Source organism: Microtus ochrogaster, linkage group LG5, assembly GCF_000317375.1.
Source record: "Microtus ochrogaster isolate Prairie Vole_2 linkage group LG5, MicOch1.0, whole genome shotgun sequence".
NCBI lineage: Eukaryota > Metazoa > Chordata > Mammalia > Rodentia > Cricetidae > Microtus > Microtus ochrogaster.
Genome location: NC_022031.1, coordinates 7,583,780 through 7,607,014, shown reverse-complemented (window position 1 = coordinate 7,607,014; position 23,235 = coordinate 7,583,780). Strand labels below are relative to the sequence as shown.

At 36.6% G+C, this 23,235-nt stretch overlaps 1 protein-coding gene across 2 annotated transcripts in view; it reads left to right on the top strand.

Moving 5' to 3' along the window:
- The window catches only part of Pkia (cAMP-dependent protein kinase inhibitor alpha), an 89,773-nt gene that overhangs the window by 37,836 nt on the left and 28,702 nt on the right, over positions 1–23,235 (top strand). Inside the window, exon 2 of one of the 2 annotated variants that reach the window (XM_013351768.2) lies at positions 14,480–14,592. The exons of the other annotated variant lie outside the window; for it this stretch is intronic. The gene's annotated coding sequence lies outside the window, so the exon portion shown is untranslated. The remainder of the gene's footprint in view (positions 1–14,479; positions 14,593–23,235) is intronic. 2 annotated transcript variants of the gene reach the window in all.

The window sequence follows — 23,235 nt, the reverse complement described above, 5'->3', positions numbered from 1 at the left end:
CCGTTTCAACACAACTGGAATCTTCTTGCATAGTCTAAAAAGGAGGCTTAGATAAGCACGTCTGTCTTTCTTTCTGAAGAAGTTCTATGAAGTCAGCAAAAGGTCATCCTTAAACATGCAGACAAGATAACAGCAGGATCTTGGATACTGGCCAATGCAGTAGCCAAATAAATCCAAAAGCTGTTTATAAATATTTAGTTTGGCATCAGAATCCAAGACAAGAAAGAAAAGAGAATGCTTTTCAGACATTGAAAAGGAATAGCATTAGGAGACCTCAGAACATTGAACTATTTCATGAACTTTTTCGAAATTAAACATCTAGCAAAAGATGCTGGAATCAAAGATCATGAAGCAAACCTATAGGCCACCCACCCTCACATTCTAGTCTACACTTTATGTATTCAATTATTTATTTATTTATCCTACAGTACTTGAGATGCTACACACGTGTTCTGTGACTTAGATATATTTCCAATCTTTTTTTAAACCTTTGATATGCTTTGCGACAAAGACTTACCAAGTTATCCAGTTTTGACCTTAGCTTATTCTGCAGTCCAGGCCAGTTTTAAATTTGTGAGCTTTCTTCTTCAGCCTCTCAAGGAACTGAGATTATAGGTAGGCCTGAGATTATAGACCAGCCATGGTTTAATAAGTCTTTCTCTGTGTTCTCTCTCTTTCTCTGCAAAAATCTTTCTGTGTAGACCAGGCAGATTTAGAACTCATAGAGATCCACCTGCCTTTGCCTTGTGTGTTCTGGGATTAAGGGCATGTGCCATCATACCCAGTTTTTAAATTCTATTTTTAATACATGAACAAAAAATGTTAGGGAGTGTCTACAAAACATCCATTAACTAAATAGGGTAGAAGACATGTTTAGATACCGGAACATCTCTGCTTACCAGTTATAACTCTAGTCTTATGAAATCATGCAGCTGAAAAGAGAAAATTAACTCTATAAAAAAACAAGATGAAGTCATTTTAAGGTCATAATTAGAAACTATGTTTACTAAAGAGAACAATGTAGCTGCTCCTTTTTCAAAACATGGGCAGGGAAAAGAAATTGGAAAAAGTAGCCTCCATTGTACTAGAAAGGAAGACTAAAATAGGTTTCAAAATTAACATAAATGCCAGGATAGCATGTGTAAGTTCATATTTGTACAGAAGTCACTTATATCCACCCAGCAGGGCTTATAAGTTTACTGATATTATTAATACATTGAGAAGAACCAGTAACTCCCATGAGATTCATTTGCCAAATGGGTGATATTTGATTCAATAGAAATTACTCCATTAAAGTATTGTCTAGGTCTAAACATTTAATTTTATGGCACTGGTGTGGAAGGAATTTCGTGTTTCAAACAACCTGTAGGTAATAATACCTGTCCAGAACATTGGCAATGCTTGAGCAAAAAATAAAAAGTTAATATGAAAAAATTCAGTTTTAATATTTGCTTTATAAATTTAAACAAACAGATTGATACTCATTCATAATACAAATAGGAATATGAAAATGGAATCTGAGTGCAGATGGTTCTTCCTTCAGTACAACCACATAATGAATTGTTTTCTGTTAGTTACATGAACACTAATTTCATAGTTTTTGGTCATTTTACAATAAAAATAAAAGTTATTTTTCAATGTTTACTCTCTTATAAGAACATATTTTAAAAAGTGATTGGGTTTTTTCACCTCATTGGGTATTGTGTAATTTATTTGAAGGGAAAACAGCGCTTCCTGGTACATGCTGGCTCCTTGCCTCTCCTGGTGGTCATGAATATGAGTACAACCTTCTTATAGAAGTCTCTCCTAACCACCAACAGGATGTCGCTAGAAATTCTGCAAGGAAAGCAAAACAATGAGACACATCTTTCAACTCTTTATAATCATTCAAACTTCAAATGTACTTGACACAAATTTTAAATTCCTTCCAAACAACTTAAAGGTGAAATTGATTATTCTGTAAGAGTATATGGAGTTACTATAATAGGACTCATCTATTTCTATATCTTATGCTGATAACATTTAATCACAAGCAATGAATTTTAATTATTTTATAAGTTAGAAGACAGTCACTCTAATGAAAAGACCCTGGCGGGAACAAAGGATTTGCCACCAGTGGCTTTCTGTTAGTTGTGAGAATCGTGACTCTGGTTGGTCCATTACTGACATTACAAAATTTTCCCAACTACTGGCTGACTCCAGCTCACTGGTTCTGTTACTGCCAATTTGACTACTTTTATATATTTTTCCATTCCAATTTATCTCTTACCAATCACACCCTTATCTCTTCCTTTAAATCAGATACTGCTTTCATTATAAGGAGAGAGTGGAGAAGGAGAGACTGATAGTGAATAGTAGTGTTGTAGCTAATTAGAAGCCACGCTCTGGGATAATAAGGCAGACAGAGGGCAGGAATGATGACGTTTTGGCATCGGAATGCTGCACATTAATCAGCCTGAGAGGACCCCACACCTGACTTTCCAGGTATTTAATTTAACATATGATACACACCCAGCATGTGAACATTGATAGTAGCTAATTAAGTAAGTAGCTAATAACAGAGAGGATTCAGTTACACTTTGGCACAAGTCAAGTTGTCCATATAAAAATATCTGTTTATAGGCTGTTCTTTTCTTCATTCGCTATGCTAGAAGTTACGTGATTGTCTATGTTTAGAAAGAAAACATTGCTAGTAAATTGATATTAAATAAATGAGAACTCAGGATGGGAGGAAATAAAGGAGTTAAGGAAGAGGAACGGGCTTAGTTATAAGGTGAGGTGGGGTAATTAACTTTACAGTGTCATGTCAGGATATTAACATTCCCATCTTGTAGAGAATTCAGTCCCTTCAAATGCTGCTTTCTCTGCCAGATCCAGAGAGCTTGGCATCAGGAATTTCAATTTTAGTGAGAGTGAAACTGATAAAGTCTTCACTGTTGAAGTAAATAAGAGTTTTATTCATTGTATTTGGTTTTTGCCCGTATCATGCATGTATAAGATGCATTCCAAGCACAGTCATCCAGCTCCCCCATCTCTCCCACTCTGTCACTGCTGCCCTCCACACCTTCAGATACCTTCCCACATTTATGTCTTTTCAAACACTTATTTTGATGACATTAAATAGTCACATATATTTTTTACAGAATAGTAGTTCAAATTTTGGGAGGAATTTCATTTTTTGTCCATAAATTTTTTTGAGTTATTTATACCAATTATAGGTTTTGGCTGATTTTATATCAGCAAAGAGACCGAAAATTACAGGTAAGCACTATGTACAGTTTGTGGTCAAGTGAGAGATTAAAGAGTTCTGTCAGGTACTCAGAGCAAGATCAGTTTTGAAGTATTTTACACTGACTCAGGAAATAAATTCATATTTTTCTACCCAATATTATTTTAACTTTTCAAAATTCCTACAGTTGTCTTCAGTCAGCAGCAAGAAAAACGAGAGCTATGGAGCTCTAAGTAATGATGGGAGAGAAACACTCACACCAAAATCAGTGTCAGTATTGGATCCCCTAACTCCATTCCCTGGACTGCCTCCCACTATAAAGAATCGAGAGCTCATTGATTCCCTTTAATGCATGTAATCTACATAACTGATTCTCACACACCATGATTTTACTCTTAGCTGCACCATCCTTGGCTGTGTGTGCAAACGTTTCACTAACATAACTGGCACATGAAATATTTTCCAGTTGCTGCTTCTGGAACATGGGCTGTCTTTACAGTTCAGGATTACTAGCCCTTAAACCTGTAACAGAGATCAGGTGCCTGATGAACAACCTTTCTGCTGTCACATTTATAAAAATAAATGCTGATCTACAGTACTCTTTAAGAAAAACCAACTTATTATCATATATGTATGTGATACTTCCTTTCAAAGCAATTGTTAAATATAAATTTTGCAAATATAAACTCTCCTGTTAATACAACTAGTAACAATAACATTGAGTACAAAATGAAAGATTCACTGATCTTGAATCACTATTTTTATTCTCCTTGAAATATAATCAAGATATGTTTTTGTCTCCTTGAATCTTTGACAAAGCCACCTCAGCTGTTCATTTGAGTAGTGATTAAGGTAACAATAAAAGATTTTAAATGTGTGAACTGTGATAGCTGAAGTGATGGATTATTTATTAACATGGAACTCAGTTCATCAAAGACAAGACCCTGAAAACCAGGTGAACAATGAAAGAACAAGAGTAATTTTTAAATAACTATGAACTTGATATCTAGAACAACCTCTAAGGAAAAACATGAAGAAGGGAAAAAACAAGCTTCATCCTTATCAAGGAAGCAGAGAACTTGGAGATGATGTAATGTTTATAAATTGTGTTTTAATAATCTGGAAGTACATCTAGGGTTTGGTATGTGTTGTTTGATCACATCTTTTGGTCATAGGATTGCCCCTATTGTGGGTAGCAAACTACCTTGGTAAAAGGATGAATGTTACCTAATTACAATAAGTAGCAAGACTTAAGCAACTTAATTTCTGAGGAAACTGTTTTCTGCCTTATGAATGTATCTTTATCTCATTGAGAACTGGTAGGTTATCTGAGCCAGAAAATGCATGAAGTCCGTTATAGTCTCACTACAAATCTTTCGAGATGTGGCAGTTGTTGGACTTGCATCGGCTGGAGAATCTTCTGAAAAACTGCTTTCCTCTTAGAGGCTGGGCTTTAAGATATTTTCTCTGTTGGTGTTTCTAAGCTGTATATATCAGAACTACTTTTGTTTAAGACCAAAATAAATAAAAATATGATTTAGTATATCTTAGTGCCAGTGTGATCGTATATATTCTACATAGGTCAAGGCAAGTTAAGACATGCCATACTCTCTCCATTATAACAATAGCATTTTTTAGGAGTTGAAGTAGAAAGTTTAATAATCACATGGCAAAAAAAAAAAACGAGGAAAAGAAACACTGAATACTACTTTACAGCCTCATACTGTTTTATTTGCCTATCCCACAGCCCTTGGCCACAAGATTTAAGCCCCTTTAACTGTGGGCTTACCCAATGGAGGGAACACGTAACAAATTTAGGAGCTTTAAAAATGAACAACACTTAAAATTGAATTCAAAATCAAAGCTTCAATGAATCCCAAATGTTTTTGGCAGTACTTTCCTGTGTTTCACCTTAGGGAACCACTGCAGGCTTGGCTCTGAATACTTGTGTGCAAAGGCATGCACCATGAATGATGTCACACTGCACAATATCAAGAAGCACTGCCTGAGCACCTTAGATTCAAGACTACCGTATACATGGTCTTTACTGTACAGAGGAACTTTTCTGATCTCTTAGAAACATAATGGTCTGATTCCAAAAAAACAGACAGCACTTATTTTTCTACAGTCATTTTTCTACAGGGAAGCACCATGTAGAATAGAAATATCTCAAATTATATTGTGTTAAAATGCTCAGTTTTGTGAATTGTGTGAATTACTGTCTAGATGCTCAAAAAACAAATCTTTAAGTGAACTTTGTTTGGGATTAAGTTAGAATTTCCAACAATTTCTCATAAGGTCCCAAACATACTTTTGCTGCCCTGTACCTCATGTTTATATGAAGTAAATAGAATTCTCAGGACTAATAAGAAAAATTAGTCAAAAGTATCACAAACTTTGAAAGACATTGTGCATGCTTTAAGTCTCTCAGGACCTAGTATTTGCTAAGGTTTAATTCTCTATATAAGAGCAATCCAGTACCAACTGGTTTCTGTCTGAGTTCCCTTTGCTGTGCTGAAACACCATGAGCAACATCATCTTTGGGGAGAACAGGGTGCATGTCATCTTACAACTTGCAGTTTGTGGTCTAGTCAGCTCAGGACAGGAACTGGAGGAAGGAACCGATGAGCTGATGGAGGAGTACCACCTACTAGATTTCTAGGTTTGCTGAGCCTGCTTTCTTTTTACATCCAGGACCACTATCCCATGGGTAACATTACCCTCACATATCAAAAGATGTGGCTCCTTCCATTGGTGTGGCTCCTTCCAGACCAAGAGTATTTCACATGAACTCAGCCCTCACCATGCACTCTGCATTGGCCAGGTGACCTTGTTCCTTGAACCTATTTACATACAATTTTCAACTCCACAAGTAGGCTTCTTCTTGAGATCATAAGACATAACCAGATGGAGCATGTGATCAAACTGGACTCTCTGAATGTGGCTGACAATGATGGCTGACTGAGAAGCCAAGGGTAATGGCACTGGGTTTTGATTCTGCTGCATGGACTGGCCTTTTGTGTGCCTAGTCTGTTTGGATGCTCACCTTCCTAGACCTGGATTGAGGGGGAAGGACCTTGGACTTCCCACAGGGCAGGGAACCCTGACTGCTCTTAGGACTGGAGAGGGTGGGGGTGGGGTAATGGGAGGGAAATGAGAGGAGGTGGAAATTTTTAATTAATAAATAAAAATAAATAAATATAATAAAAAAAACTGTCTCTTTTAGTTGAACTTGTGAGTCAGAATGCTTCCTACAGTCCCGATTTCTTGTCTGGCCAAAGGGAAATCACTTAAACCCTTTTAAAGTGTCTTTATCTGTAAAATGGGATAACAAGAATTTATTTCTCATAGGTTACTGAACAGTTAATGTAAAATAAGATAATAAATGATTCCCTTTATCACAATTCCTGGCTCTTCCGAGAAGAGTTGTCCTTATCATTGTTTTCTCTGTGCCCTGTTCCCAGCTCTGGCAAACACACAGTACTTTTTCATAAAATATTTACTGCCCTGACTAATTTTACTCCCTTAAAACATACTTTTTCTTATCATTTCAAAAATCCAGCAGTAATGCTGTCGAGAGAGAACAGCAATTACTAGTCATGTGACCTTTGATAAATTATACCTAAGTTTTTAAAGCCTTAGTTTCCTCATCTGTGTGAAAATCACAAGACAGAATTATGAGAAGAATAAACACCTTATGGACCATGAAGCTCTTATATTAGTGTCTGGTGCTTGACAAATATTACAAACTTACTGCCTCTAGCATTACTGTGATGGGAATTAAATATTAAGAATACTCTTTCCCAGCGCTCAGGAGGCAGAGACGGGTAGATCTCAGTGCATCTGAGGCCAGCTCTACAAAGTGAGTTGCAGGACAGCCAGAGCTGTTACACAGAGAAACACTGTCTCGAAAAAGCAAAACAAACAACAACAACAGCAAAAGAATAATCTTTCACAGAGTCATACATTCCATTGAAAGTAAATTAAGCTAGGGGAATGTTTATAACTCAGATTAAGAGAAATTAAGCAAAAAAATGCTGAGGTAGATAATAGAGAAGGTATAAAAACATAATAACATTTTTGAATTTTTATTGCTTTCTTTTTTAAAGAAACAAGCCCAGCATGTGAGCATAGAACGTTTTTACTGACTGGGGTCACACAAGATCCCATTGACCTTCGCAAATGGAATTTCAGAGCACTGTAGAGTGCCCGGGGTGGGGAAGCAGATGGAAGCGCACTGAGGAGTAAATGGATGTGAGGACTGGGAGGCAATGCGTGCAGAGCGTGCAGAGAGGCACAGCTGTGAAAAGGAAAGGCTGCTCCAGGCGGAGGAGGAGAAAGCTTCATGTTGCTTGAGTCATTTTTAATACATAGAGAGGAGTTATTCTTTTAGAAGAAATGAGTTTTGCTGAGACTAATTCACAAGGCAAGGTAAGGTGCAGAAAGAACTGTGTCATGCTCAGGAAGGTGAAAGAAATGGAAAGCACATCATGTTCGATGGAGAGAACCTTTAATGTCAGCTCTGACAGTGGAGGAGAGTCCAAAGGCCAGGGCCGGTGTTGAGAAGTTTTAACAGTGGGTCATTTACTGGATTCTGTTTTCTCTTTCTCCTTTGCTTTCCTGGATGAGAGCTGAGGTCACTCATTATCTGAGAGAGGAAAAGTAACAGGGACAAAGGGAAATGTGAAGACAATATGAAAGTGTTATTTTTTAATAAACATCGAAAGCAATGAAAGAAAGCTAAGCAGCGAGTCAGAACAGAAGTTGCTGGCTTGAAAGCCTATCTGAGGCAGAAAATTATTCATTCATTGAATGATCAATTCGCCATTAGTTTCCCTGTAGATACCAGGGAAGACCTCACAAAGAGATGGGGTAAAAAGTGGGAAAAGACAATTTTCCAAATGGAAATACAGTTAGTATTTTGAATAAGTGTTTATATGATGTTTAATCGCTATAGTTATTAAAAATTCAAAAATATAGAATGTGAAGTTCTAGTTTATGAATTTATCGAAATCAAAAATCATAGTATCTCATCTTTGTAAGCCAGTTTGAGATGAGTACTTCCAAAGCAGTTTGGTAATGTCTAAAACAATGAAAATTTACACAACATTTCACAAAGTAATCCTAATTCTGGAAATCTAGTCTAATGAATAGATTAAGTTGAAAAAATATTAAATCATTAAAGGCATCATTGTCATATGACTCAAAACAAAATTTTAAACATGTTTTTTATCAACAAGAAAGTGATTTAGTAAATTTTTATCTACTTAGTAGGAAATCACATAGCTGTTGCTAGAATAAAAAGACTACAAGCTTACAGCCACATGTCAATGCTATCATCTGTGGGTGTTGTTGCTTCATCCATTAGAGCATTGTGTATCACTCATCCTCACGGCTCCCCAGTCTCCTATTAGTTGTTGCATTTTCTTAGACTTAACTTGTTTAAAGACTGAAAACTTTGGAGAGTGATGATTGGATATTTCAGGACAGAAGTTAGTAGAAGACTATACATGCTACCTCACTCCTGGAATTGTTGGGTGGTTTCCTTATAAGATGGGATTCTACGTGACAGTTTGAGATATGCTCCATAAGACTTGGACATTTGCTGCTTGGTTCCTATTTGGTGTCTGTTTGGAGAAGATTAAAAGGTGTGACCTTGCTGGAGGAAGTGTTTTCCCTGGGGCAAACTGGAGTTTGAAAAGACTTTAGCCATTTCCAGTTGGCTGTCTTTGCTTCCTGTTTGTGACAGAGATATTAGATCTCAGCTGCTAGTCCATGATGAGCCTAAATGCCTATTGCCATGCTCCCCACCCTGATGGTGATTAGCTCTTGTCCCTTTGGAACAATTAGCCCCAAATAAATTTCGCATCCTGTGAATTGCCTTGGCCATGGTGTTTTATTAAAATGATAGAAGAGTAACTAATAAACTATGGTTTTAAGGGGAAAGACTGCTGAGCTAAAGGAAGATTGTCACAGAAAGCAAGGATACATACTACCATCACAGTGTAACTGCTGGGGGTGCATGCCTTTGATCGCTGAGCTGAAGCAGTTATTATTCTCCATAATGGTTATATTGTTTTTTTTTCTATGAAACACATTAGGAAGTAAGTCACTGTGCTCACTCTTTGACTAATGGAACAGTAAGCAGTGGGGAGTTATGTTTTCTATATGGAGAGTTAAGTAGCTTTGGACTTCTTCAGCATTATAGATTTGTGTGTTTTCCCACTTACTATTTTTATTTAATCAGTTTAATCCCCTGTTCACACAGATGAGACCTGGTGGTAGGTTTTTTTGTAGTTTTAGCTATAATCTAAAATTATTGTATTTCTTTTGCTAATTTGATCAGGCTTGGCAGTAGTAACCTCTTTCAATTCAATTGACTCACGCTATAAATGCATCAGTGTGTGTTTGTTCATATGTGAGTGTAGATATATACACACCACAGAGCATGTAGAAAGGTCAGAGGAAAACTGAGAATCGGACTTATCTTCCACACTGTTTAAGATAATCTTTTGTTACTTCTGGGTTCCATGGGTTCAGTGGCCAGTGAGCTTCTGGAAATTCTGTCTCTGCCTGGCATCTCAGGACAAAAGTTAAAAGACAACATACACATGTACTGAGTTGGGTTTACATGAGTTCTAGAGATTGAAAATTGGGTCTTCATGTTTGTATGGTAAATGCTTTACCTCTGAGCAATCACCCAGTTAGTTACATTTCTTAAATCACTTTTTAAATTTTTGTACATTGCAAAATGCCAACATCATCTCTTATATTTCTTGTTATAGTCTGTCTATTGTAGAATTGACCATTTCTTCAAGAATCTCAAGTTCCTCCTTGCAAAGAGAATTAGATGCACCAAGATAACCTGCACTAATTACATTGTACTCATTGCCACTGAAGTGTTGATGCTTCTAAAGATCCGTTGACTAAGCAGAAAGATAACCACACAGACTGTTCTAGTGTATCTTTACATTTGAGCTTCAACAGAACATTTAATCATATCTAGCACAGTAATTCCTAGAAAACACATTGTATATTACTGAACTTCAATTTATGACTAAAAAGCAGAACTTCTTTACATAAGTAGAACTCTAGATTTGTGGTTTGAACCAAAGAAACCACATTTTCCAGGTATTTCTCCACTAAATCCCAAACTTATTAAATAAGTAAAGAGACACTGCAAGGTGCAGATTACTCAGGACCTTGAGACTTGCAGAGTGATATGGCATTAAATTGTTCATATTTTCTTATTGTTTTCTCTATATCCCAGAAAGGGTTATATAGGTTTTTCTGATCTGTTGATCACAAACAAAAGAAAGGCTTAAGACAAATGTCTTCCTCATAGCTAAAGTATACAAGCTGGGGTTGTTAACACCTGTAACTGTTTGACAATGCTGTTACCATTCCAATAAAATACTAAGGCAAAACTGTCCCCCATTTTCTGTGCTTCTACTTCAGTGACATCAACTAAGTAGATGATTCTGAATTCCAGGACACCTCTCTCCTACCTAAACAGCCAACACAGTCCAAATCAGGGTTATTTCAGTACAGTCCACTGCCTAGCGAACCTTCTGCTCTCCAGCATTCAGCAGGATGGAAAGGCATTGAAGAAGTGGAGCCAGATGTGGCCGTTTAACTCTGGACACACCACACATAGTCATACAGTCAAACAAGAAACTTAGCATCTTTTCTGCTTTGTGTCCAAGGCATGATATTCCGAGTTAAAAATTACACAACATTATTACCCCATACATGCTGTGAGTGGGATCCTATGTGAGGCTGAACCTCCACACACAGGTAGACTCCAAATGTAACAAACTGTTGTGGAAAAGCATAGCTAATACTTCATGTCTCTCTTCTTTATTGGGAGTCCTATTAAGAATTTTAACTTTTACTTCCACTTGAATACAAAACAAGTTTGCATGTGGCTCCACTACATTTAAAGAGATGGCATCAAAACCAAAGGGCAAGCTGAACTTCACTTCTATGTGGACAGTTAATGTGATTAATTGCTCAACTTTCTTTGGGTTGGTGTCAATGGAACCCTTTAAAAATCTCTATATTCTTTCCCAGTCAGCCAGGATACGATTACCCAATATAGAGTAATGTCTGGATAAAAAACAAAAACAAAAACAAAACAAAACAAAAAAGTGGGAAGAAGATAAAGCAGAATGCAGGATTGTGCAGTACTCAGAATTTCTTCAAAATACAATTAAAAATCACTCATCATACCTCCAACCAGGAAATCATGAAAATCTGGATGTACAATCATTGCCAAGTAAAGTGAGGTTGGATTTATAATATGTAGGCTAAATAAATTATCTGATAGACATTTAAATGTGCATTTCTTGATTACACATTATCAATATGTCATACTTGAGGAAAAAATATAATTGACCACAACTGAAACCAAGGAGGAAAAATAGGCCAGGGTCTCATAATCTCAGAGACCATTGGAACAGTGTGAAAGTGCTATTATTTGTGTCATCAAATTCTTAGTTTGAAAAGGGAGCAAGTGAGATGCAAGAAGCTTGAAGAAATAGTGAACAAAGTGTGCAGATTGCCAGAAAAAATAAATCTAGAGACTCAGGAACCCGAGTGAACCCCAAATAGCCCATGTACAATAATTGCTATCAGACATAACTGTTAAAATTTCTAGGTAGAAAAGACAATGGTAAAATGTAGAAAACAGACAGAAATCACACATTTTATCAATTCAAATAACAACGGATCACAAATCCGAAACTCCATAGGCCTGAGGTGTTTACATAATGAATTTGAAGCATTGAAATGAAAAAAAAAATGGTAGGGATGCAGCTTCCTAGACAGAGCACCTAGCACAAAGCACATAAAAGCAGAAGTAGTGGCTCATGCCCCTAATCCCAGCACTTTGAAGGTAGAAGCAGATACGGTCATCCCTGGGTACCTAAAATATTTGTAACCAGCTTGGGTTTGCCCTGCTACAGAAGCAAATGGAGAAAGAAAGGAAAGAGGGAAGGAAGAGAGAGTTGGAGGGAGGGAAAAGAAGCAAGAAAGAAAGAGGAGGAAGGGAAGGGAGAAAGATGAATGAAGGGAATTTTCAATTATAACTTTATTTCTAATTTGACCTTGTTTGACTTTTAGTAATGTGCTATTAGGTTCTTTTCCTAGGTACAAGATTGCAACCACATTTTGAAAACAATTCCATATAAAATTAATTTTCAAATTAACAGTAATTTTTCTAAATTGCACACAGATCTTTGATGCACAGTGGTCCATATAAAAATCAACTTTTATCTAGTGTAACTTTATAGTTCCAGTTAAAACTTTATCAATGGATGAGTACAGTCTTGAGAATTCAATCTCAACATTCTTGTGCCATAGGCATAAGTCATTCATTATCCTGTGGTATCTTTGCATTGTGCTCCTTTTCATACCCTTCTGAACAAAAATAAAGTTATATTTGAGATAAATCCAGAAAGCTTCTGAACACTCATTATACCTTATGTATAGCATTCCTTTCTGCCCTGGACCAGGTATTTTTATTTCTCCTGTCATCATACATTTCGCTTTCCTTGGCCTCAGAAACCCATTCTTCCTTCCTAATTCACACGTTATACAAGACTGCATTGTATGAGAAGATCTGTTAACTTTCCTTATATTCTACAGATTTATAGCAAATTCATGAATTAAAATTCGAGCTGGTCAATGCACTTCATGATAATTTCTGCCATAATTATGGATTTACATTGGGTCCTCAATTGAAACTAAAGATCTGGCAGATATATCAGGGACAGGGTTAGCAAATGCAAACTGAACATGAATGGTCAAATTAAAATTGTATTTCAATTTCCTCACAATGATTCTGTCACTAATAACTTTTCAAAACATTAGGGTATTGGATTCTACACTTGATTCAAAAGAGGAAATTTTTACTGATATCAGTATTGGAATACCTCAGAAGAAAAGCATTGATTTGGGATATAAACTTATCCATTCTGCACAAGAGTTCATCCCAAGGCATTTTGATGCCATTGATGTCGCTCCCACATCTCCTAGTATGTGCCCTTTCGATATATACCCATTGCATCATAATGCTACACGTAATTGCCTTTTGAGATAAATCCAGAAAGCTTAGCAGTTAATGTTTCCTAATGGGGTTTTAAACCAATTAGAGAGGCGATTTGGAATATATGCATATCAGCTTTCTCACCCTTTTATGGGGATAACAATGAGCTGTATTCAACAGAGTCTCAGAACACCTTTGAAGGACTAACAGGTATCTTCAGGAATAACTCATCCAGAACTCATTCAGAAACATGGCTCTCTTTGCTTTCTTCCAGGCCCTATCTCCAGTTCCCTACTGTGCTCTTTACGTTGGCTAGATAACCTCCTCCATAGACAGTTTGTATGTGATGTCTCATCTCAGATTCAGCTCCTGGATGGGCTCACACTAAGAAATCCCAGACTCTTTTTGGCCTAGTAGTCCAGTGCCTCTTATAGGTCCATAAATTATAGTATTGCAAAGGATGGCATAAGATACGTCATTCTTTGTAAACCAACATGAATTTACAAAATAACAATTGTCATGGGAATGACATGTGGGTAGAACAAAGTAGAATAATATCACTTGTTTTCTACTCATGGAGGTTTGAAATTTCTGGGCAGATGGTAGCTAACAGGTGTGGCTCTAATTTAAGAAACCTACTCCATTACTCATCAGGAAATTGCTATTATTACTTTACAATGTTGACCTCAAGACCTTAACGTTCTACTTGTTTCTACTCACCCTAATATCCACTGGCCTTGATTACTAATAATTGGTGGATTTATTTTGTCTCTACCATCCTATTTCAAAAATCTCTAGACCTACACACACATACTTTTATGTGTGAAAAACGTTGAAAAAGTATTAAAGGTGTCTGTGAAATTCCCTTCCAATGGGTTCTTATGTTTATTTTGTAAAAAATTAAATTTAGTAAAAGTAATTTATAAAAATCTAAATGAAGATTTTTGAGAGAAAATCTAGAGGAAAATGGAAATAAATAAAATAAAACTTAAAAAATAATTAGAAAACTTGAATCTTTGTCCTCATTTTGTTTGTTTGGCTTGAAGTCTCAAACTGTAACCTGTGTTCTTATTATAGTGTATTTACTTGAAATTATAACCTTTTTATAAATTAGAAGATGTGGGGGTATTTAGTTAAAATAGTGAGACAGTGGAATCTATAGGTACAGATTATTAATATTTCACCTAACATCTTCCTTTCAGCTTCCTGAATATCAAGGTCTGATGGTCCCAAGAAGCAATTTCTGGTAGAAATCTGAAGATTATCTTTAAGGAAAAGCAGTAAATGAATTAAAGACAAGAAGGTTTCCAATCAGGTAGGGACGGCAAAGGAAAATCACAGATTCAATCATCCCGAGTGTACAGGTTTCTCAATAGCACGTTGAAAAAGATGAGAGTCTAGCTAAGAGGAGTTTGCTTTAAATTAATTCCCTTGGAGTTGGCAGTGTTTACCAGAGAGTTCCTTGGAGGGAAGCAAATGCAATAACAGCATGGTACTTTTTCTATTTTTAGCCCACTGTTACTATGTGCATTAGTACTCTCAGGACTTCAGTCTCAGGAGGCTGCACGTGCAGCCTAGTAGATTAGCCCACTGCATCTTGTCTCTGAAGACAAATCTTTTCCATGTGTTGTTTCCATGACACTTCAGTTGTTTATCAAAATTAGGGGCCCTGCGAACATCAAGTGAGGAATAGTTTCAGTTGGCCGCATAAGCAAATTGAGTTGGTTCTTCCTTGGACCCATCCACGCTTAGTTTTGTTGCAAAGTGGAGTTGGAAGAAGGGAGAATTGGACATGTCAAAGAAAGACTGTGGTTTTGTGTAGTTATATTTGTCAGAATCTTATTCACAATTTTCTTTTTCACTTACAATTTGACATGGAAATTTAAGGTAGAGAGCCTTCATATTTTATGTGACAAAAAAAAAAAACAGTGACTTCAAAATCAAGGACTAGTTTTCTCATGTGCAATTAAGTACTCAGAATTTAGCTTCATACATAACCTCTAGTCTGCGTTCCAAACAAAGACACATGATGAATGAGATAGCTTAATGAGTGAACGAAACAAGTTAGTAAGGAATAAAAGATGTCTGCCTTGTTGGTGCATTATGTGTTGGTTTCTGAAGTCTTAGGACCCATCACTGTAACTGAAACATGGAATATGCAGAGCAAAATCTACTGAATGAATGGATTAATCCTCATGATACTGAGTCAAATTGTACGAGAAGCCCAGACTTCATGTTTGCCAAGGTCTGTTGTAGAATTAGCTGTGATATAAAAGCTTTAATCTACATTACTGATGTAAATGACAGTTTATCTCAGTTTCAGATTAATTTTATAATAATGTCACATAACATCCTGTTCATGTAAACATAGCACCCACATAGACTTACACCAGATGATTGAAATATGAGGAGAATATTCCTGTAATAATCTCCTAAGCCATGTTACTTTAAGAAACTTACTTTTTAAAGCATTTTATAATGGTCCTCTTAAGGATAATTTTAAAATAACTATCAGCTAAATTCTGCTTTACATTCTTTTCGGTGGCTAGAACAGCCATAGTTCCGCAGCCATGATGTTTATGTAGGCTGTTGTTATTTTCTGTGGTCCCAGGAGAAAGTGGGGAAAAAAAACCCTGCTTAATCAATGAAAGAAATATAAATTTCATAGGCTGCAGCTAACAAAAAAACTAAAACACGAATGGTCTAAAAGAGCATACTGAAACTCATTCCAAAATGTGTAGAGATATATTCCCCTGGAGTTTATTCCTTGACAGTTGGATGGTGCTCAAATGTATTTACTAATAGTGTGTCTGATTCGCTAGCTCGGGCATTAACTGTGCTGGAGTTGTGCTCAGTATGCATTTGTCAGCAATCTCAAGTCTACCTCCCACACATTTCCACATTTTCCTTTCTTATATTCTCTTGGTAACAGAAGTTGTACTTCTCTGATGTTTTAAAACTTCCTGAATAGCCAAATGAATCGTGCCACTTTAAGTAAGGATGACACATGTTGAAAAGTATAATGTTTCATCATGAAACTAAGACCCTCCTATGGAAGAATTTCAGTGTAGAAAGTTCTATAAACTTAGATTTGTAAGTGGATGTGTGTGGTCTTTGGAGCAGAGATGGTTATCTCCAGGAATTAAGGCGTAAAGAGATTTTTTTGTAACAGTCTTATATAATATTTAATTTTTGAAATGTAATTTTTGAAATGTAAGAAGAATACAAACTTCTCCAAAGTGAAAAGCTAGGACGAAGACCACAAGATTTAAGTCTTAAATGACATTGCTTTAAGCTTCTTCCATAACCATGGAAATAATGCTGTTCTTGTTTAATATAAACATCCATGAATTATTTTTATTTTATGGCTGATATTTTTAGTTTTATAGAATTACCATTATATTTAAATAATATTCTTTACTTATTAAGTCAATATTATATTTCAAAGTCATACATTTTTGTTTTTCTACCACTATTATAGTATTTTCTTGTATAGAGATGAGCGCATGTTTATCATCATGTTGATAATTATTTTTAAAAGACTTAATGATTATTTATGTCAATATCCCCTTGTAAGCATGTGAAGTGTGTGTGTGTGTGTGTGTGTGTGTGTGTGTGTGTGTGTGTGTGTGTGTGTGTGTGTGTGTAGTCCTCTCCTCTGTAGTTTCATTCAGGGTTTCTCAAACTAAGTGATAGTTTCAAATTGCAATACTTGACTAGTATTGCTTCAACCAACTTTACAAACGTTTTAACTTAAATAAAAGGTTTTTTTTTCATAGTATAGTTCTAGAAACAAAGCAATCTGAGAGCTGTTTCTGTGTCCCGTAGATGTCTGTGGCTTTGACTCTTTTATGGGAATATCCTCCCTTGAAAGCTACTCAGGGTAGATTATGCCTTGAAATTACAACCTTATCTAACCTGAGGTACCTCTTCAAAGACAGAGCTCTCATGTTACCATATTGGAGCAGCAGGAATATCTTCTACTAATATTTAGATTTTTATTTTATTCATTTACTTCTTATTGTTTTCAAATATAGGTAAATTAATAACCTATGATACAATAGCTTTACCCAGGCCAGTCTTGAGTAGGAAAAGGGTGTGTGGAGATAAATAGCCACTCTTAAGGTTAATGAAGCCAAATTTATCTTTTCAGATTGTAACTTTTTACATTAAAATGCTCTTTTCTGGTATTATGACATAGATATTTTTTTCAAGACAGTAATCTATGTAATATGATTGCACAACCATATCTGATGGGAATGGCAGAAATCATAAGGCCAGCATAAGCATTTGACAAAGATCCAGCAAAGCTGAGCCACATGATGGCCACCATGCCCCCGTTGGTTTTCAACCCATCTGTTGCATACTTGGGAGACTTTAAAATTTATACATATGGAAATTCTAGATTGATGGAAAATTTCTTATGAATCATTTATGCCTTCTTTCCGGAATGCTATTTCTAAGTTTCCCCAGGATAGTCCTGAGTATACTATTCTCCCTGCTTTAGAGAGATATCCTTATCTACTTGATGGTCTTCCTTATGCCTTGGAGGTTGTGACACACTCCTTTGAGATATTTTTGAAACATCTGCCCTTGTACTTACTCAAGAGCAAGATAATCAAAATAAAGTAAACTTTAAAAGGTCAACAAGATTTGGTGGGCTTGAGGAGTCGACGACGGTTCAGATTACAAGTCTCTTTCAACTATACACCCAGGCAATCCGTGGCACATACAGCAACGAAGTTGGATTAGCTAAAATTACCTCTGTGCTACATAAAGACTTATACTGATGGGCAAAGAATGATCTAGAAGGATGAAAAGTATTTTATAACGGTATAAAATGTAAATATTGTATTATGCCAGAATTTGAATAATAACTGCAACAACTTTGATCTGAGAATATTTCTTGGGCACTCTGACCATTAAGAGTTAATAATACGCTGCTTGGGACGTGGCTGTATGCCCAGCACAGCATGAAGTTTATTTTGGTCCAATATTATTATAGCCACAAAAGCACTTAGCCTGAGAGGAGCTTGTCATACACCTCTTGATTCTTAAAAATTGGGTTATGGGGTTGATGAGTAAAAATGATCATGAAAGATAACTTTGTATCAATGATGTCAAAACTTGAGGGAAAATGATTGGAAATGATAACTCTGTTCTGTCATAGTTTATTAATGATAACTAAAAGATGAGCCAAAGGAAGTGAAACACAGGTCCAAAAACAAAAATGATATAATCTGCGTTTTGGAACAACATGAATGTATCCCTGCTTACTAAATTCTGTATAAATAAAGAAGCACTCTGGCTGCCAGTCAGTCAGGCTGCAAGACTCTCCCAACCATCATGGCTTGGCTGACTCCCTCATCAACTACTTACATCCTCTGTTGGGACCTGCCAACCATCAGGGATGGCTCCTGGCAATGTAATTCAGGTTTGATGCATTTTTATGAATCATCAAACATTTCAAGACCGATTCATCCACATTCTAGTAACGTTTAAGTTTGTTTTAATTGTGTTTGTATGTGTGCAAGTGGGTTTATGAGTGTCATGCCTGTTGAGGCCAGTAGAAGGTGTTGGATATCCTGAATCTGAAGTTGTAGGTGGTTCTGAGTCTGCTGAATTGAGACTCAAATTTGGCCATCTGCGAGAGCAGCACAGGCTCTTTATCACGCTTCTCTCTACAGCCTCATAACTGTAAAGAATTCTCTGTGATTTAGCTGATTCCATATAAGTTACAGTCAGTTTCTGAACTCTCTACTCTGTTCAATGTGTTTATTTCACTGCCCTCAAGTGCCACATCACATAATGCTTAATATAGAGCTATATGTGTGTATGTAGTAAGCTAAAATCCTGCCACTTTAATCCCTTTAGGAAGATCTAAGCTATTCTTGGCCACTTAATCTTTCTTGTAAATCTCATAATTAGCAGCTCCACAAAAGATCTGTCAATTATTTGTATTTAAATTGCACTAAATATGATAAAGGTTGATAAATTCTCCACTATTACAGATAACATTTCCATCAGAAACTGGATCTATCTTTACACATAATTTTCAATCAGGTTTTTTTTCTGAATAATGTCTTGCACATCTTTGTGCAACCTTATTCCAAAATAAGTTTGCTTTCCAACAATTGGAAATGATTTTCGGTCTCTTTCCTTATAATTTCTTTGTAAAAGCATGATAACACTTTATATCTTGATTTTATTTTCAGCCCTTTTGATAATATCAATTCTTCTTTTATAATAACAGTTTGACTTCCCTAATAACAATAGACTTTCTCATAGTACAGGAATAAATATGAAAAAAGTTGTTTAAAGGTGAAGGTGAGTTCTGCTCAGAGTTTCTATAATAGAAATATCCTCCATAATGTCTGAAATTGTAGCCTTGCTGTGTGTGTGTGAGTGTGTTTTTGTGAGAGAGAGAGAGAGAGAGAGAGAGAGAGAGAGAGAGAGAGAGAGAACATAAATATGTGCATATGTATATATGGGCTACATTGCTAATGTATAGATATTATAAATATATGTTAATTTGAATACAAATTCAGCAAAATTCAATCTCTTAGTAAACCTAACCACATTTAAAATATTTAGTCTAGTGTCATGCATTGTTAAGCTACTGAGCCATGGAATTGCAGGATTTTTTACTTGACATAGTGATATCTTTTTGGTAAAAGTTTTCCTTTTCGGATGACCTTAGCAAAGATTCCTAGCAATAGTGGAGAGAGTGCCTGAACTGGCCTTCCTCTGTAATCAGATTGGTGAATACTCCAGCTGTCATCATAGATCCTTCATCCAGTAACTGATGGAACCAGATGCAGAGACCCACAACCAAGCTCTAGATCAAGCCCCAGGAATCCAGCTGAAGAGAGGGAATCGGGAATATCTGAGCAGGGAGGTCAAGATCTTGATGGGGAAATCTACAGAGACAGCCGAACCAAGCTCGTGGGAATGCATCAACTTTAGACTGACAGTCATGGAGCGTCCACAGGATTAAACTAGGCCCTCTGCATATAGGAGACATTTATGTAACTTGATCTATCTGAGGGGCCCCTGGCAATGAGAGCAGGATCTATCCCTGATGCATGGGCTAGCTTTCTGGACCCCATCCCCTATGGTGAGATGACATGTTCAACCTTAATGCAGGAGGCGGGGCGTGGTCCTGACTCAATTTATGGTGCCAGGCTTAGTTGACTTCCCATGGGAGACCTTAGCCTTTGGGAGGAGCGGATGGGGGTGGGCTGAAAGGAGACAAGGTGTACTCAAAGACTACTCTTTCATTTCCTGACTGCCCAGAACCAAATAATCACACAGAAACTATATTAATTACAACACAGCTTGACCAATGGCTTTGGCATATTACTGGCTAACTCTTATATCTTGAATTAACCAATTTCTATTAATCTGTGTATCACTGTGAGGTTGTGGCCTACCAGTAAGGTTCTGGCATTCTGGTGTCTTTCTCTTTCAGCAGCTACAGGGCATCTCTCTGACTCTACCCACTCTCACTCTTTATCTCTTCCGGCCTGGCTAAATACTGCCCTGCTATAGGCCAAAGCAGCTTCTTTTTATCCAATGTCAATAAATACATATTCATAGCATACAGAGGGAAATCCTACATCAGCAAGGGGTAATAGAAGGAGAGTGAAGGGAGAACCATGGTTGGAATGTAAAATGAAATTTAAAAAGTAAATAATTTGGGGCTGGAGAGATGGCTCAGTGGTTAAGATACTGGCTGCTTTATATGAGGTCCTGAGTTCAATTCCCAGCGACCACATAATGGCTAACAACCGTCTGTAATAAAGCCTGGCACTCTCTGCTGGCATTCAGGCATGCATGCAGGCTGAACACTGGATACATAATAAATGAATCTTTAAAAAAGTTAAAAAGAAGTCACTGTATTAAAAAAGTAAAAAAACTAAAAAATAATAGTAAAACATTATCTTTTTATTTAATAGAAATTCACAATTCATTCTTAAGTTTTATAAATAATCCAACATATATTTTGTCATTAATGATTTTCTTTAACAATGTCTGTATTTATAAGCTCACAAAGTTCATTGTTTAAAACACATGGATTTTACCATTTGCAGCTCTTGCTTGAGACCTATCTTCACATTTCTTATTTATCCAAGAGACAAATTGCTAGAAGTGTGAATAATATCTTTAGTTTCCCAAAATGTCTTATCCCAAATGTCTTCACAAAATAAAAGGCAAAATGTCTTATCCCACATGTCTGCACAAAATAAAATGCAAATGCTTTGAAATCTAGTTTCTTGGAACTTACAGATCTTTTAAGCTTCAACCAAAACAAGTGAAAAGATCATAATGTTAAAAAAAAACTTTCTGAGAAGAAAAATATTAGGTTTAAGGAAGCAATGGCAAGTGCATTTGAAAACTGAGCTATAACATTGAATGAGGACATGTACATTGAAAAAAAAAGCTGTAAAACTTGTATTTTAACTCTAATAAGAGACAGATGTTTGAACTATGATATCGCCTGTCTCCATGTTTCTTTAGATTGTTGTGGATCTTATATTGGTTAGAGTTCAAGATAAATATGGAGGCAAGTGAGGAAGTGGGAGATCATGACTGATACTGCTTATTGCTCTAGGTGAGCAATAATGGCATGGAGTTCAGTGAAGTTAGTGAGAAGCAGATGGGTTCAGGCTCGATGTTGAATTTAGAGTCTTTACAAACTGCTGAGGAATCAGAGGTATGAACTTTGGAATTGTAATATGTTAAGGATAAAAATCAAGGTTTTTCATCTCAGTTGGATTAGTGGCAGAGATGGGAAAAACGAGAGTAAAAGCGATAGGCAGCTGTGGTGGTAGAGGAAGAGAACAACTTAGATAACCAAGTAGGACCTACTTCATCACATTAAATCAGTGGTTCTCAAACTTCCTGATGATGCAACCCTATAATACAGTTACTTATGTTGTGCTGAACCTCAACCATAAAATTATTTTCATTAATACTTCCTACCTGTAATTTTGCTACTGTTATGAATTGTAATGCAAATATCTGTGTTTTCTAGTGGTCTTTGATGACCCTTTTGAAAAGGTCATCTGATTGCACAAAGGGGTCATGACCCACAAGTTGAGAACTGCTGCATTAGAAGCAAAAAATGAAAAAATAAAGTGCTTTTATAGTGTATTTGTTCGCATTGATATAACAGATTCGCAGAGCAGCTTCAGTGGGAAACTGTAGTTAGGAGTCTGAGATAAGGGTGAGCAGACCAATCAGGAAGGATGAATTCCAGATCCATAATCATCTTCATTTTAATGTGCTTACATTACAGCAAAATAAAACTCACAGTGAGTGTAGATAGAGAACTGTGGTCTAGGAGTAGGCATTAGAGAAGTTTACCTCTAAACTAAAGAATAATGTATTTTACAGGGACAATCCCTGATGGGAGACAAGAGTTTGAGATCTGGGGTCCTGTTCCAATGGACCCAAACATGAAAGAGTGAGATACCACAACGGGACTACCTGAAATGACAAGCAGCTGGACTGAGTGATTTGTTGTTCCTTCTTTTGAAGGTTAAACTCTCCTACATGAAAAATAGCATGGCCAGAAACACTGAATTATCCCAACAGATAGCACAACTGGTAATATTAAAAAATAGGATCTTTCCCTCTTGGGGCTCTGGGGCCGAATCCTGAGGGCAACCTAGCGGGCAGGAGCTCCTTTGTTTCAATAGCCTACCTGCAGCAAGCAAGGTAGGCACATTGTTCACAAGCTACCCAACCAGCACAGAGATCTGACCTCGGCGCACCAGGAGAGCCATCATTGGGCACAGAGATCTGATCTCGGCACCAGGAGAGATGTCACTCAAGCACCAGGAGAGCCATCACTGGGGAGTGCCATCACTGGGAAAGTACATCAGTAGGCAAGGAGACCTGATCCTGTAAAAGAAGAAACATAGGGAAGCATTGGGAGGAAAAGATGGGCAGG